The sequence below is a fragment of the Procambarus clarkii genome, chromosome 24 (genome assembly GCF_040958095.1).
Source record: "Procambarus clarkii isolate CNS0578487 chromosome 24, FALCON_Pclarkii_2.0, whole genome shotgun sequence".
Taxonomy (NCBI): Eukaryota; Metazoa; Arthropoda; class Malacostraca; order Decapoda; family Cambaridae; genus Procambarus; species Procambarus clarkii.
In genome coordinates this window covers 1,798,173-1,815,669 of record NC_091173.1, presented here as the reverse complement: position 1 = coordinate 1,815,669, position 17,497 = coordinate 1,798,173, and positions in this window count along the sequence as shown.

The window sequence follows — 17,497 nt, the reverse complement described above, 5'->3', positions numbered from 1 at the left end:
GTGCTGGTCTACACGCGCTGTTGTTAATTACTAGTTTAGTTATCACTGTGTTATCTTGTTCTGGTCGTCTGTTTTTGATATAATAGATACTAAGTTAATAACACGGTTCAGTTTTAGCATCATTATAATGTTGTTAATGATGTCAGAAGTATTTCTTTCAACAATACCTTTTGTATCGTCCAACAACTTGATAGGAAGTACATTTAGGTTTGTTCTCGACTCACGCTCTGGAATATCGGATTTAAATCCTGGCCGGGATGGCAGTGGTTCAACATGGTGTTGTTTAGTTAGTTTAGTTCATTTATTATGCGCCCCATACCCATCTTGTGGGCGGTAGTGGAAAGGGTTACAGAGGCACATAATGGGCTCAGGGACTCAACCCCACAATTCATTTAGCTAAGCAAGTTACAATCTTGATGAGCTAGTTACAAAATTCAATATAAGTCATCTAGTTCACGTTATCACCGAGCAGTAAATAGGTGCCGGGGAGATTGTTGAGACGATTGTGTCGTGGGGAGTGTTAGTAAACCTTGGGGGAGGGGGGGGGGGTTCCACACACACACACACACACACACACACACACACACACACACACACACACACACACACACACACACACACACATATATATATATATATATATATATATATATATATATATATATATATATATATATATATATATATATATATACGAAATATATATATATATATTTTACGAAACGCGCTCAAGTGTCGCGTCAGACTAGAAATAAAAATGAATTTTGGAGAATTGATTTTTTAATTACCACCAACAGTGAAAAGAAACGTACGAAAGATCGAGAAAATTCGTGTTAGAATTATTAATCTTACTTTTTCGGTCATATTTAATAATATATGTCTACAGGAAAGACTGCTACCAAAATATACTAATATATATATATATATATATATATATATATATATATATATATATATATATATATATATATATATATATATATATATATATATATATATATATATTTTTTTTAAAGTTTGTGAGGGTACCACCTCTGGTGCCAATGTGGGGACCCATAGCCTCGGAGAAGAAAATAAAAAGTATTCAGAGGAGACCTTGTGGTTTCTCACTGAACACTAATATTATCTTCTCCTACCACCCCCATTCTTTTGTATGTACACATATATATTTACTTTATTTGAACTTTGTTACAAAAAAGGAGTTACATATGGGTTACAAAGATGGTTGTCATAGGTTGTCGAGTTCCTCCAGCTCCTCAGATGGCGGGCAGGAACCCTGGATGCAGTGCGCATTTCCCTCTGTATCGCCACACTGAGGCGCTGGAAAAGAAAGCTTGCAGCTCTCGGGTCCCTTGTTGTTTCAATGAGCCTAGAACCCAGTTCCTTCAAAAAACTGGTAGCACTTTTACCCCAGGCGCCGAGTGTCTCAGAAGCAATGGGGACAAAATTGTAGTGGTGATCCAGTTCTCTATACTTACGGGATTTGGCTGCTTCCCTGTGGGTGGCAGCGCCACCTGGTTGTGCAACACTGAGGTTAATGTAGGTGTTAGCCAGGGTTGATACGCACGTGTAGTCCCATACCAACTGCTTGCCATTCTTCCAGGGGTTCACTGTGATACCATCCGGGCGACCAATAAGAGCATCAGAGTTACGGGGCGTTAGGTAACGGGGCTCTCTTTCAGCTGGGCATCCAGCTGTGGTGAGGCTCCTCTTGATGATGTCGTTAACTTCACTGTGCCTCGAGTGCCATCCCCCTGTGCTTTGGCAGAGTAGGCCATGGTGGCCATACCTGTCAGCCACCACCTCGCCGCAAATACACCTATATCTGGTGTGGATTGGGGCAGCAAGGCGGAGGGCCACAGCAATTCGGAGGGCGTGTGGTGTGAGACGCGTGCCAGTTGCCGACATTGGGGTTGCTAACAGGAAATCCCCTGCATGTGGTGCTGCTACTGCTGTGAGGCGAGCAATGTCGTGTTGTGTTGTTGCAGCACCCAGGCACTCTGCAGCAACTTGGTCTACAATGGGACCATCCCAGCTGGATTGCTTGTGGGCTTTTGGGGATGGTGGTTGAGGTGACTGGCCTGCACGAGAGGCCCACTCTGTGGCACAGCGTGTAAAATTGGGATCATGTACACCTGCCAGCTGATGTAAGTGGGCAGGTAGAATTTCCTTCACAAGGTCGTCGGATGCTGATAAGGAGGACAGGAAGGCTGGAACAGCGATTTGCGTTGCTGTTCGAACTCCGAGGCCCCCAAGTCTTACGGGAAGAGAGGCTTGTTTCCACTGTAGGTCATCGAGAGAGAGGTTAAGGGCTTTTTCTAGCATTGATTTCAGTAACCGGTCATACTCACTTAGTTTTTGGCTACTGTAAGATGGTGAACACCTCAGAAAGTAGGTTAATCTGGGGAGGGACAGACATCTGGTGATGAGGTAGAGTGCATCATGAGCATCAATATCCTCAATCCTCCCATCCATCCTCTTAAGGTCGGCGATTTTCTTATCAAGGACCTCATCGATGGCTTTCAACCCCAGGGGAGCTCCTAGGAGTGTGCTGTCTTCAGGTTTAGTTTTATGGATATTTGGCAGAAGACCCTCTATTCTCTCTACGATGCCCTGGTTGGAACATATTATTTCACATTTAGAAGGGTTCAGGGTGAGGCCTAAAACTGCACCTTGCTCCTGGATTTTTCTGATGTCCTCCAGGAGGGAGTCTTGGGAACCAGCTAGGGTACCATCATCCAAGAACCAGATGTTAAGCTCGCTGGACAGGACCTCTGTGACTTGTTTGATGACTAAGCAGAAAAGGAGAGGAGCAAGGGGGTCACCCTGTTGGACGCCTTCTCGCGAGTCAATTTCATGTACGCCAAAAAGTAGCTTAAGATCCATACTGTAGCATGAATGTACAAAAGGGTAGAGGGAAGGGAAATGACTATGGACCGCACGGAGTACAGCATCCCTCCGCACCAAATTGAAGGCATTTTTTAAATCTAGCTTGATAAGGGCCTTTTCGTCTGTGATGTTGGCGATGAAGGCTCGAGCTGCATGGGCTGCCGCCTCACACCCTTGTGGAATGCCAAACCCGAGCTGTTTTGGCTTCAGCATGTTGGCCGCTGCATCACTAACTGTTCTTGCAGCTGCCTTTGCGACGAGACGCCGGAGAGAATTGCCCACAGCTATTGGCCTGATCCCTCCATTCTTTTTCTTTAGAGCACAGAGAGATGCTCCAAAAAAGATAGGTCTTATGGTCGCTGGTATGTTGCCAGCTAGACATGTGTTGGTGAATCTGGTTAGTTCCACCAAGAGGTTCTTTGCAATGTCACCCAGGGCAGGGTTGAGCATTTGCTTGAGGTGGTTGGGTTTTAGTCCTGTGAACCCACCTGCTGATCCTGTAGGGAAGGACATGGCTGCTTTATGGACCACAGATTCCGCCACCCAGAGAGGTTCTGCTCCGGTAGCCCCCACTTGTACAATGTCGTCCTCACGCGGAGCCCTGGGTGGGTGTTTCTCCCTTAGGGCTTGAGCTGTTGCGGCATCTCTGTCGGCAATTGAGTCCTCACTGGTGATGACTCGTATTGCGCCAATAGTGTTTCCTTCTTCTATATATATATATATATATATATATATATATATATATATATATATATATATATATATATATATATATATATATATATATATATATATATATATATATATATATATATATATATATACATATATATATGTATATATGCCACAGTCTATAGTGAGGAGAATGATGAACAACCAGCACCCTGCCACAGTCTGATAGGCATCCTACCGTCTCGGAAGACCATGGAGTTGCGCTCAGGTTGTCGAGGCTGGAGTGACCTCTCCAGGGCACAAGGCCTGGGTAGGTCGATATGGAGGAGAAGCTGTTACCCATCCAGCAGGTCCCATCTCTCCATCATGCTGAAATTGTCCAATGGCAAGGCAAAAGCTAATAAGCTTTGTTCCAGCACCGTTCCAGAAGCTGCCTGAACGAGGTTGAAGTCAACAACGAACAGTCTTAGGGGCTCCAACTCCGGATATTTCCTCGAGGATGAACCCAGTTTCAAAAGTGGGTATGGCGAGACAGCAGCGGTTTGAAGTCTGGGTTTTCCTTGCCCTGGGTGAGCTGCCTTCCCAGGTGTCGAGTCGCTACAGTATTCACTCTTGTGTTCATGATGATATCCTCATAATGCACTCAGAGTCTGCCAGTGCAGACTACTCATCACATGTCTCTGTATGACTAATCATCCTGGGTGATGGGAAGTTTTAGCGTCACATAGCTGGTTTTGTGACACACTGTACTCCCCTTCATATAGTCTAGGGCAGCTGTACAAATGCAGATGTATCTAAATGTGTTAATACTTAAGAAAAAAGTCCCATCCACCCGGAGCAGCTGGTTGTAAGGTGCCAGAGGCACTCACGAGGACGAAGACGTGAACCTGAAGGGCCGCCCCTTCTTGAGGTTATCTTGAGATGATTTCGGGTCTTTTTAGTGTCCCCGCGGCCCGGTCCTCGACCAGGCCTCCACCCCCAGGAAGCAGCCCGTGACAGCTGACTAACACCCAGGTACCTATTTTACTGCTAGGTAACAGGGGCATAGGGTGAAAGAAACTCTGCCCATTGTTTCTCGCCGGCGCCCGGGATCGAACCCAGTACAACAGAATCATAAGTCCAGCGTGCTGTCCGCTCGGCCGACCGGCTCCCCTGGTACTCCTGCAGCATGCTGGTAGCCTCGCTGAGGATGGTGCAGGGCCTCCCGGGGGAGGACTGTAAGTCCCTCGAGGATTACCACACACACAATTCAACTATTATAATAATAATAATAATAATAATAATAATAATAATAATAATAATAATAATAATAATAATATGATCATAGGGAGGGAGTACCACCTCTGGCAGGAAGAAGGGGACTCTTACCTTCGGAGGACACCGCACATCACGCATTAGAGGCTATGTTTTGGTCCCCTCCAATACAGGTTCTGTGTGCTTTTCTTCTATCACCTGTCTACTACCACCCTGTCTTTTCTTCTATCACCTGTCTACTACCACCCTGTCTTTTCTTCTTTCACCTGTCTATTACCACCCTGTCTTTTCTTCTATCACCTGTCTACTACCACCCTGTCTTTTCTTCTATCACCTGTCTACTACCACCCTGTCTTTTCTTCTATCACCTGTCTACTACCACCCTGTCTTTTCTTCTACCGCCCAGAGGCGCCTGACAGCTGGGTGGACAGCGCTTCGGATTCGTAGTCCTGCGGTTACGGGTTCGATCCCCGGTGGAGGCGGAGACAAATGTGCAAAAAGTTTCTTTCACCCTGGTCGAGGACCGGGCCGCAGGGACACTAAGCCCCGAAATCATCTCAAGATAACCTCCTTCCCTTTGTGTTATTTAAAGATATTTAAAGGTTACAAGATGTACATAAGTTAGTACAATAAGTGCGGCAGTTGTCGTCGGGATTTGGATTTCTTGGAGCTTATCCGCTTCCGGACAGGATGCTGATGAGTAGTAATTTAAAGTAATTTACTTTACTATTATTTGTCTACTCACCTAGTTGTGCTTGCGGGGGGGTTGAGCTCTGGCTCTTTGGTCCCGCCTCTCAACTGTCAATCAACAGGTGTACAGGTTCCTGAGCCTATTGGGCTCTCTCATATCTACACTTGAAACTGTGTATGGAGTCAGCCTCCACCACATCACTCCCTAATGCATTCCATTTGTCAACCACTCTGACACTAAAAAAGTTCTTTCTAATATCTCTGTGGCTCATTTGGGCACTCAGTTTCCACCTGTGTCCCCTAGTGCATGTGCCCCTTGTGTTAAATAGACTGTCTTTATCTACCCCCTGTCAATTCCCTTGAGAATCTTGAACGTGGTGATCATGTCCCCCCTAACTCTTCTGTCTTCCAGCGAAGTGAGGTTTAATTCCCGTAGTCTCTCCTCGTAGCTCATACCTCTCAGCTCGGGTACTAGTCTGGTGGCAAACCTTTGAACCTTTTCCAGTTTAGTCTTATCCTTGACTACATATGGACACCATGTTGAGGCTGCATACTCCAGGATTGGCCTAACATATGTGGTATTGTTACGGACCCGAGCCCAGCGTCCGAGCACGGAGCAGTGACGACCGCGCCATCTGTGGGTCAGCTCCCGAAACCCCCTCCAAATGGACGACGCCACCTAGTGAGGACGAGATATACTGGCCACAAGGGCTAGTTTCCCGTCCTGATCAGCTCATAACACAGCCGCTGCTGACCTCTGGTGAGGTGGAGCTTAGACAGCAACGCCATCTATGGAGTGGATACGTCGGGCGTTTGTGTCTAAGCCTGTAAGTGAGGTGCCCTAGAGTGTCCCTGTTACTGATGACGTGTCTGATTACAGAGTCGACCTGGGACTGCTGTAATGGAAGTTGGATCAGTCTACCCAAGGCAGCCGTCTCGTCTCCAAGTATTTGCTGCAGCAGCTGTGAGTCACCCCCCGGATGAACACTGTGGTGTTAGCCTGTCCGTGACGTGGCAGCTGAGGGATTGTCGTACCCGGGGCTGACTGGTGGAGACGCTTAACCACTGGGGTGTTGTGGCGAGGAGAGTGGTCTGTGGGATCACACGAGGCTCCTGACTAGGGCTCGCTACCCTAGTATCGGTCGTGGAGTGGCCTAACCAGCGTCGCTGATTGGAACCTGCCAGCTACCTGCTGGACTTGTGGTTGACGGCCTCCACGACGGTGCCCCCAGTGGAACTACGATTTGGCTGGCCTGTGGCCAGGGTAGACTCAAGAGAATCGAAGGATTCGTCGTGAGGCCACAAGAGTACCAAGACTTTAGCATAGACGAGCAGTGGAACACTCCGCATCTTCAGAAGAAGACTACGTTGTACATTCTAGTGTTTATACCCCCCCCCCCCCCCGTGTAATCTTTTATATAGTATTTATGGTGATGGTGACAATTATATTATTAAGTTTTTGCCTTTGTCTCCCTTCCCCGTTTATTTTACTTGCGTTACGGATCACATCCCTTGAAAGCCACTACTAGCTTGGGGCCGGATACCCTACCTCTAACAACATCAGAGAAAGAACCCGGTTGCGACCCGAGAGGGCCATAACAGGTATACATAGTTCTGAATGATTCCTTACACAAGTTTCTGAATGCCATTCTTATGTTGGCCAAACTGGCATATGCCGCTGATGTTATCCTCTTGATATGGGCTGCAGGAGACAGGTCTGGCGTGAAATCAACCACCAAGTCTTTTTCTTTTTCTGACTCTTGAAATATTTCATATTCCAGATGGTACCTTGTATCTGGCCTCCTGCTCCCTACACCTATCTTCATTACATTACAATTTCTTGGGTTAAACTCTAACAACCATTTGTTTGACCATTCCTGCAGCTTGTCCAGGTCTTCTTGAAGCCTCATGCAGTCCTCCTCAGTCTTAATCCTTCTCATAATTTTGGCATCGTCCGCAAACATTGAGAGAAATTAATCTATACCCTCCGGGAGATCATTTACATATATCAGAAACAAGATAAAACCGAGTACAGAGCCCTGTGGGACTCCACTGTTGACTTCACGCCAATCTGAGGTCTTACCCCTCACCGTAACTCTCTGCTTCCTATTGCTCAGGTACTCCCTTATCCACTGGAGCACCTTCCCAGCTATACATGCCTGTCTCTCCAGCTTATGTACCAGCCTCTTATGAGGTACTGTGTCAAAGGCTCTCCGACAATCCAAGAAAATGCAGTCCGCCCAGCCTTCTCTTTCTTGCTTAATCTTTGTCACCTGGTCGTAGAATTCTATTAAGCCAGTCAGGCAAGATTTACCCTCCCTGAATCCATGTTGGCGATTTGTCACGAAGTCCCTTCTCTCCAGATGTGTTACCAGTTTTTTTCTCACGACCTTCTCCATCACCTTGCATGGTGATGGGAGCCGGTCGGCCGAGCGGACAGCACGCGGGACTTGTGATCCTGTGGTCTTGGGTTCGATCCCAGGCGCCGGCGAGAAACAATGGGCAGAGTTTCTTTCACCCTATGCCCCTGTTACCTAGCAGTAAAATAGGTACCTGGGTGTTAGTCAGCTGTCACGGGCTGCTTCCTGGGGGTGGAGGCCTGGTCGAGGACCGGGCCGCGGGGACACTAAAAAAGCCCCGAAATCATCTCAAGATAACCTCAAGATGGTATAAAAGTCAAGGACACTGGCCTGTAGTTCAGTGCCTCTTGCCTGTCGCCCTTTTTGTATTATGGGACCACATTTGCCGTCTTCCATATTTCTGGTAGGTCTCCCGTCTCCAGTGACTTACTATACACTATGTTGAGTGGCAAGCAAAGTGCCTCTGCACACTCTTTCAGTACCCATGGTGAGATCCTGTCTGGACCAACAGCCTTTCTAACATCCAAATCCAGCAGGTGTCTCTTGACCTCCTCTCTCGTAATTTCGAACTTTTCCAAGGCCGCCTGGTTTACCTCCCTTTCTCCTAGCACAGTGAGCTCACCTTGTTCTATTGTGAAGACCTCCTGGAACCTCTTGTTGAGTTCTTCACACACCTCTTTGTCATTTTCTGTATACCTTTCCTCTCCTGTTTTAAATTTCAATACCTGTTCTTTCACTGTTTTCCTTCTGATGTGACTGTGGAGTAGCTTTGGTTCGGTCTTGGCTTTGTTTGCTGTATCATTTTCATAACTTTTCTCTGCTTCTCTTCTCACCCTGACATACTCATTCCTGGTTCTCTGGTATCTCTCCCTGCTTTCTGGTGTTCTGTTATTCTGGAAGTTCCTGCATGCCCTTTTGTTCAGTTTCTATGCTTCCATACATGCCCTATTATACCATGGATTCTTCTGTTGCTTCTCGGATTTTTCCCTTTGGGCCGGGATGAACCTGTTTACTGCCTCCTGACACTTTTGGTAACAGTCCATCATATCTTGTACAGACTTATCTCTGAGGTCTGTGTCCTGAGGTATTTCCCTTTGGAAACTTCTCATCTCTTCATAATTCCCCTTTCGGTATGCCAGCCTTTTGTTTCCTAGTCCTTCTTGGGGGCAGATAATCCCTAGCTCTATCAGGTACTCAAAGTTCAATACACTGTGATCACTCATTCCCAAGGGTGCTTCCATCTTTCCATCATTTAGGGTAAATATCAAATCAAGCATTGCTGGTTCATTTTCTCCTCTCATTCTTGTTGGTTCCTTAATGTGCTGGCTTAGAAAGTTTCTTGTTGCCACGTCCAGCAGCTTAGCTCTCCATGTTTCTGGTCCTCCATGCGGGTCTCTGTTCTCCCAATCTATCTTCCCATGGTTGAAGTCTCCCATAATTAGTAGTCCAGATCCATTCCTGCTAGCAACAGAAGCTGCTCTCTCTATTAGGTTAATGGTGGCCATGTTGTTTCTATCATATTCCTGTCTGGGTCTTCTGTCATTTGGTGGTGGATTATATATGACAACGACTATAATTTTTTGCCCTCCAGTTGTTATGGTACCTGCTATGTAGTCACTGAAACCATCACAGCCCTGAATATCCATCTCCTCAAAATCCCAGCCATTTCTTACCAGCAGAGCTACACCACCCCCACCTCTTCCTTCCCTCTCTTTCCTCATAACATAATAGTCCTGTGGGAACATTGCATTTGTTATCGTTTTCGTGAGCTTTGTTTCTGTGAGGTCTATTATGTCTGGGTTTTCCTCTAGTACCCATTCTCCAAGCTCATTTGCTTTATTTGTAATTCCTTCTATGTTAGTGTACATTGCCTTGAGGCTCACTTTCTTCTGTCCCTTCTCAAATCACCTCCTTGGTGAGTGTTCTGTTGGTGGGGGAAGCTGTTCCATGGGTGTGAGGATCTGTGAGCGGGATAACAGGGTCTCAGAGGATACTGGGATGAGGGGCGGGGGATCCAGTGAAGGGGGAGGGTATGGGGTGAAAGGGGAGGGAGGACAGGAAGGAAAGGGGGGGGGGACTTAGCGGGAGGAGGGGAAGGGTAGAAGGGTGGGGATTGGGTGTGGGGGGAGGGAGATTTGGCTGAACATTTAAGTGGGGCCAGGGAGGGTTTGGGGGTAGTGGGGTTTTCTATGCAGAGGAGGGTGGCGGGGTTGTCCTCCCTCCTCGCTGGTGTTACTAGGTAGCTGGTTGTGGGTTCCCCCCTCGCCTCTGGGGTGTTATGTTGGGAGTTGTGACTTCCTGGTTTTCCCCTCTTGTCCTGCGCCTCTTCCTTGCTTCTGCCACCATGGCTCTCTCCTCCCTCGTCATGTCTCTCTGGAGGAATACTTTTTTGAATTCTCCCACATTTTTCAGGAAGCTTTTTCTTGATAGAATCTTCTCCTTTGTGTTCTCGTTTGCAAACACTATATTTATCACTCGGTCTCGGTCATTGTTGTACCAGCCTAGCCTGAAAACCTTCTCAATGCTATGCTCAGCCCTTCCATGTCGAGTGCCTTCAGTATTTCATTCACTGCCGCTTTGTCCTTATCATTCCACTCTGTCCTATTAGAGCCTTCCTGCTCTTTAATACCCACAGCAACCACTGATTTTTTCCTTTCCAGCAGCTGGCTAGTGGAGCGTGCCGCTTCCTGTGAGGTGGCTGCTTTCATAGCCACCTCCATCACTGCAGACATTACTTCAGAGTTATTTTTGTTTAGCATTTCTGCAAATGTTGCTTTTATTGTGGCATTCTCTTCCAAAATACTATTACCACCTTCTCCCTGGGTGGTTATCTGAGTCTCAGCATCGATACCATTCTCTTTGAGGGCTCTAATCTCCAACTTTGCTGCTGTCAGCTTTCTTTTCAGGTTGCTTATTTCGTTCTTCATTTCTTACATCATTTCGTGCATCTCACTCTTGATGTCCTCCAGAAACTGGGCAAACCTTTTCTTCATTTCGTCACCTTGACTTTTCCCTGTTCCCCTGGTACCTCTGGCTGTCATGCTTGCCCCTATTCCTATAGTTGTGCCGTGATAGGATTTGTCAGGTGGGCAGAGCAGGATGGGAGAGAGAGAGAGAGAGAGAGAGAGAGAGAGAGAGAGAGAGAGAGAGAGAGAGAGAGAGAGAGAGAGAGAGAGAGAGAGAGAGAGAGAGAGAGAGAGTTTGTGGGAGGGAGGGGTAAGAGTGGGGTGAGAGAGAGGGGTGAGAGTGGGGTGAGAGAGAGGGGTGAGAGAGTGGGGTGAGAGAGTGAGGTGAGAGAGAGGGGTGAGAGAGAGGGATGAGAGAGAGACAAACACAAGGGTGTGTGTGTGTTTGTGTGTCTGCGTGAGTGTGTTTGTGTGTCCGCGTGTGTGTGTGTGTGTGTGTGTGATGGATGGATGGGGGCGATCCGACCCTCTTACTGAAGTGAGAAGAAAGTAGAGAGGGAGGGGGAGGAGGAGATGGAGAGAGAGGAGGGAGGGAGAGAGAGAGAGAGAGAGGAGAGGGAGAGAAATGAAGAGGGAGAGATGGGGTGAGGGAGAGAGGGGGGGGAGATGTGTAATTACCTAAGTGTAATTACCTAAGTGTAGTTACAGGATGAGAGCTACGCTCGTGGTGTCCCGTCTTCCCAGCACTCTTTGTCATATAACGCTTTGAAACTACTGATGGTCTTGGCCTCCACCACCTTCTCACTTAACTTGTTCCAACCGTCTACCACTCTATTTGCGAAGGTGAATTTTCTTATATTTCTTCGGCATCTGTGTTTAGCTAGTTTAAATCTATGACCTCTTGTTCTTGAAATTCCAGGTCTCAGGAAGTCTTCCCTGTCGATTTTATCAATTCCTGTAACTATTTTGTATGTAGTGATCATATCACCTCTTTTTCTTCTGTCTTCTAGTTTTGGCATATTTAATGCTTCTAACCTCTCCTCGTAGCTCTTGCCCTTCAGTTCTGGGAGCCACTTAGTAGCATGTCTTTGCACCTTTTCCAGTTTGTTGATGTGCTTCTTAAGATATGGGCACCACACAACAGCTGCATATTCTAGCTTTGGCCTAACAAAAGTCATGAACAATTTCTTTAGTATATCGCCATCCATGTATTTAAATGCAATTCTGAAGTTAGAAAGCATAGCATAGGCTCCTTGCACAATATTCTTTATGTGGTCCTCAGGTGATAGTTTTCTATCTAGAACCACTCCTAGATCTCTTTCTTTATCAGAATTCTTTAAAGATTTCTCACATAATATATAGGTTGTGTGGGGTCTATGTTCTCCTATTCCACATTCCATAACATGACATTTATTAACATTAAATTCCATTTGCCAAGTGGTGCTCCATATACTTATTTTGTCCAGGTCTTCTTGAAGGGCTTGACAGTCATCTAAATTTCTTATCCTTCCTATTATCTTAGCATCATCAGCAAACATGTTCATATAATTCTGTATACCAACTGGTAGATCATTTATGTACACAATAAACATCACTGGTGCAAGAACTGAACCCTGTGGTACTCCACTTGTGACATTTCTCCATTCTGATACATTGCCTCTGATTACTGCCCTCATTTTTCTATCAGTCAGAAAATTTTTCATCCATGATAGAAGCTTACCTGTCACCCCTCCAATATTTTCCAGTTTCCAGAACAACCTCTTATGTGGAACTCTGTCGAAAGCCTTTTTTAGGTCCAGATAGATGCAGTCAACCCAACCATCTCTTTCCTGTAATATCTCTGTGGCTCGATCATAGAAACTGAGTAAATTCGATACACAGGACCTTCCAGATCGAAAACCATACTGTCTGTCTGATATTATATCATTTCTCTCTAGGTGTTCTACCCATTTAGTTTTGATTAGTTTTTCCAATACTTTCACTATTACACTTGTCAATGATACAGGTCTATAATTGAGGGGGTCTTCCCTGCTGCCACTTTTGTAGATTGGAACTATGTGTGTGTGTGTGTGTGTGTGTGTGTGTGTGTGTGTGTGTGTGTGTGTGTGTGTGTGTGTGTGTGTGTGTGTTTGTGTGTGTGTGTGTGTGTGTGTGTGTGTGTGTTTATTTATATAAATGAGCCAAACTTGACTGGTCCCCAAGCACAGTTATCACAATAAGTGACCACTCAGAGGACTCAGGCCGCCGGGAGCGTCCCCACTAACACCACCGCTACCTTGACTACTGTACCACTAGTGATGATCACTGGTGGAGACCCGTAGCCTCGGAGAGGGGGAATAAAGACCATTCAGAGAAAACTTGTCGTTTGACTCCTATTACGTATGAGTATTTAATACTGTCACCCCTTTTTATTATTATTATTATGAACTATATTATTCAAAGTTACGTAACTGATTGGTTACTAAATGTGAATATTAAGAGTTAGAAAACAGAAGTTTGTTTTTTAGAAGCCGTAGATTTCTTTGAACTCCTCTGAGACACCAAGAGGAATCAGTGGTATTCTCCCTCTGGATCGCCACACTCAGTTTCTAGTAAAGAAAGCTCGCTGCTCTAGGGCCTCTTATTGTTTTGATGAGCTTGAAACCCAGATCCCTGACAAACCTCCTTGCCCTTTCTCCCCATAGACCAAGGGTCTCAGATCCTATAGGAAAAAGTTGTGTCAGTGATCTGTTTCCCTGTACTTGTGTGATGTGTCTTTTTATCCGTGTGTGTGTCAGCGGCTCCTGCTTAACTGACAGTGGATGAGGGAGTGTGGTGGCAACCACCAGCCGGGTCGGACGTTCCCCTGGTCTCCCTGCTGGTGTTTACATTGGGTGATTGTTGGTTGCCCTGACTGGTGGTTGTTTGCCACTGCGGGGTGACTGTTTTTCAGTCAAGTATGGGGACTTACGTGCTGCCACTAAGGAGGAAGGACTCGGTTGGGCTGCCTTTTACCTGTCTGGTGGATATTGGTGTCGTCAGCAACACTCTGTTTGCAGTTATGGGTGTGAAAGTGGAAGATCTCGTCGGTCTACAGGTTGTTCGTGACGACAGAGTAGTTGTGAAGTTCGCCGAGAGTGGCTTGTTCTGGAGGTTTCTCGACCAGTATGAGGACAAGGTGGTGGGGCTGAGCAATGGTCTTGGCTCTGTGACTGTGACGAATTTGAGTGTGGAGTACACATACGTGTTTATTAAGAATGCGCCATTTGAAATGTCTGAGGATCTTCTCTGTCGGGCTCTTTCCAGGTATGGGCGTGTGGACTCTATTCGTGTCTGTAAATACACAACCGGGGACGTCAAGGGACTCTGTGATGGTTACAGAACAGCTAAGATGGTTCTTCATGGGAATGTGCCTTCTTCTCTCACACTTGCAGGCTTTACGGTCTGCTTCTCCTACCGTGGGCAGACGCGGACATGCTTTAAATGTGGCCACGTTGGACATTTGGCTGCTGCCTGCGACACTCGAATGTATGATCGGGTAAATGTGTTTTTTGAAGCGGATTTTCCTCCCTTGCCCGAGCGTGAGGATGTCTCGGTTGTGGATGATACCCCTTGTGAGAGGACGGCCGCGGTGATGGGTGCCGCTCCAGTTAGTGCAGTTGGTGGTGTGGGTGTCGGGATGGTGGGGGGTGCGGACCCGCCCCCACCGTCGGCTTCCTCGCCTCCACCGGCTTCTTCGCCTCCGCCAGTCCCGCCGGCTCCTTCGCCTCCGCTGGCTCCGTCTCCAGCTCATGAGTCGCCTGAAGGGTGTGGGACTGTCCCCCTGTGGATGAGGCTGATGTTTTTCCGGATCGTGTGTTGCCTGGTGACTTGCGGCCGGCCGTCGGCTCTACTGGGATGCCTCCTGCTGGGGCTGACAGTTCGGATGATCAGAGGCCTCTGTCCAAGTGTTTCCGGAGGGCTAGGAGTGTGTTGCCCCCTCGTGGGTGGGCTGCAGAGTGTGAAGTTGTGGAGGATGATGTGATGGAGGGGCCTGTGCGGCCTCCTGTGACGCCTACAGCGCCTGCTGCTGGTGCCTCCCCTCCTTGGGAGGTTGCCCCTGGTGAGGGTGACCTCGTGGTGGTCCTCACGAAAACTGTGTGCCGGGAGGCCTCTGATCCTGTGCCCGGTGGTAAGGGCCCTGGCAAATGTGCATTCCCTGTGGTTCCCGCTGGAGTGAAGAACCGTGTGACTGTCAGTATGGACCTCTGTGGCTACCCTGTCCGTTCCCTGGTGCCCGTACCCCTCGTGCTGCACCCCTGCCTGTGGTATCGGCCAATGGAGTCCCGCTCGATGCGTCGCAGACTTTGGAACTTACTGTGGATTGCCGGGTGTATCCGGCGCTATGGTGCCCCTATACTATTTGGGTGCCGAGGGTGAAATGTTTTGTTTATGGGTTCCGGAGCTGATGCCTCAGCCTTGTGCGTCGCCTGGTAGACCGGTGTCTGATGATGTCAAGCTCGTTTGGGAGGCATACTGCTTGCGGTTTCCGAAGAGGGAGTTTCCCGATAAATATGCTTAGTTTTGTGCTTGCATTCTATGCTCCTGGAGCGATTATAACTTATTGTATTGTCTGCAATGTGGTTGTTTTGTTTGCCTAGTTTAGACCTAAGTGTACATTGTTTTGTGTTTTGTTCATACTGTAATGTGTTTTCCGTGTGTGTTAGCCTGTTATCTTCTGTGTTGTGTTTCTAATGGTGTTCTGGGTGTATGTGCTTCTGGTGTGTTTTTTTTTTTTTTTTTTTTTTTTTTGCCGGGTCCTGCATGTTCCGGTATTTTTTTCATGTATGTCTGTGTTGTGGTTGCCGTTTGTTTCACGGTTCCTGTGTGTTCCATTCGAACGATCACATGTTTCTATACTGTGTGTGCCGGGTGTTCCGTGGGGTCGGTGTGCATTTAAATTTTTTACTTTGTACCTTTGCTTATGAATGTTTATTTTCGCCATTGTGTGGTTTTTAATGTATGTAACTTGGCGCGCCTCGTCTGGGTTGTGCAGTTTATTATTGTGTTTTCTAATATATTTTGCTTGTTTCATGGGTTCTCATTTACGTTTTGCGCTATGTAAATTGTCCACTGTGTTTTTATTGTTCACGTATGTTCAGCTTTTTGTGTGTCATCTGTACTGTGTTGCTTGCGTGTCAATTAGTGTCATGTTGTTGGGTGGTGAGTGCTGGTGGAAGGTTTTTCTTTTGGTGCTTCGGTGTATTAATGTTGTAAATGCTTTCCTTGTCCTGTTTTTGTTTTATAAAAATAAAAATAAAAAAAATATTAAGAGTTAGAAAACAGAAGTTTGTTTTTTAGAAGCCGTAGATTTCTTTGTACTCCTCTGAGACACCAAGAGGAATCAGTGGTATTCTCCCTCTGGATCGCCACACTCAGTTTCTAGTAAAGAAAGCTCGCTGCGATGAGCTTGATACCCAGATCCCTGACAAACCTCCTTGCCCTTTCTCACCATGGACCAAGGGTCTCAGATCCTATAGGAAAAAAGTGGTGCCAGTGATCTGTTTCCCTGTACTTGTGTGATGTGTCTTTTTATCCGTGTGTGTGTCAGCGGCTCCTGCTTAACCGACAGAGTGGATGATGTATGTGAGGGTGGGAGAGTGATGCCAAGTGGGATACACAAGTATAGTTCCGTGACAATTATCTGCCATTTTTTCATGGGTGTGGTGTTATTTTACCCGGTCGGCGATTCTATCCGGTCGGCTAGGAAAGGCAGTTACAGTACAATAGATGGCGAGGCTCTCTTTCATTGAGGTCGTTGACTTCGTCGTGTCTTGTGCACCAACCCCCTGATTTTCCACAGTGCAGGCCATGTGACGCATATTCAAAGGCATCTGCCTTGCAGCAAATACACTTATATTTTCAGTGAGAATTGTGGCCGCGAGGTGGAGAGTGATTGCTATTCGGAGCTCTTGTTGATCAACACATGTGCCCTTTGCTGCTTTACAGTGCTGACATGTCCATCGCTGAAGCCAGGAAAAAGAGTGTTGTTTTCAACAAAACGTCGACTGCTAGAAAATGTGCCTCCAGCAGCTGCTGGCTTGAAAAGACACATACTGCAGACAGCACAGAAGGGCGGCTCTGTATGGGAACAGTTTCATATTGAACATTCATGTCGCTGGTGGGGACCCATAGCCTCGGAGACGGGAATAAAGAATTTTTAGAGAATACTTGTAGTTGACTCTAGATACATATGAGTATTTGCTTCTATCACCCCTTTTTATTATTATTATTATTATTATTAGGCACTTTATTATTCAAAGTTACCTTAAGAGTGAAGTTGGATTAAAACTGATATGGGATTATGGCACCACAATTACTCCCATGCCTCGAGACTTACTGTTAATGCCCTCCCATGCCTGGAGACTTACTGTTAATGCCCTCCCATGCCTCGAGACTTACTGTTAATGCCCTCCCATGCCTGGAGACTTACTGTTAATGCCCTCCCATGCCTCGAGACTTACTGTTAATGCCCTCCCATGCCTGGAGACTTACTGTTAATGCCCTCCCATGCCTGGAGACTTACTGTTAATGCCCTCCCATGCCTGGAGACTTACTGTTAATGCCCTCCCATGCCTGGAGACTTACTGTTAATGCCCTCCCATGCCTCGAGACTTACTGTTAATGCCCTCCCATGCCTCGAGACTTACTGTTAATGCCCTCCCATGCCTCGAGACTTACTGTTAATGCCCTCCCATGCCTGGAGAC